Source organism: Myotis davidii, unplaced genomic scaffold, assembly GCF_000327345.1.
Source record: "Myotis davidii unplaced genomic scaffold, ASM32734v1 scaffold353, whole genome shotgun sequence".
NCBI lineage: Eukaryota > Metazoa > Chordata > Mammalia > Chiroptera > Vespertilionidae > Myotis > Myotis davidii.
This window is the reverse complement of record NW_006284335.1, coordinates 243,278-243,620: the sequence shown is the minus strand read 5'-3', so window position 1 is coordinate 243,620 and position 343 is coordinate 243,278.

The following is a 343-nucleotide window of genomic DNA, read 5'->3' as shown; positions in this document are numbered from 1 at the left end:
CGGGGGGGGGGCAGCCCAGGGGAGGATCTAGAGTTCTGGGGGTCCCGGGAACTGTGTGGTAGGGATGAGGGAGAGCTAAGCCCACGGAATGTCTGCATTTGTGGAGGGAGGCGAGCAGGCGAGGAGGAAGCCCTACCCCAGAGCAGAGATTAGATGGAGCACAAGGCCCATCTCCTGCCAGTGGAATTTTTCACAGGGTGCGGCCCCTCTGCTCCTGGAGGGTTTCATAGACTGTAGCCACATCCTAAAGCCACAAAGTGCAGCATAGGACTGAGTCTACAGCAGAAAGAAAAGGTTCCTCAGAAAGTGTCCTTATTCACACCTGCCACGAGCCCAAGATGCC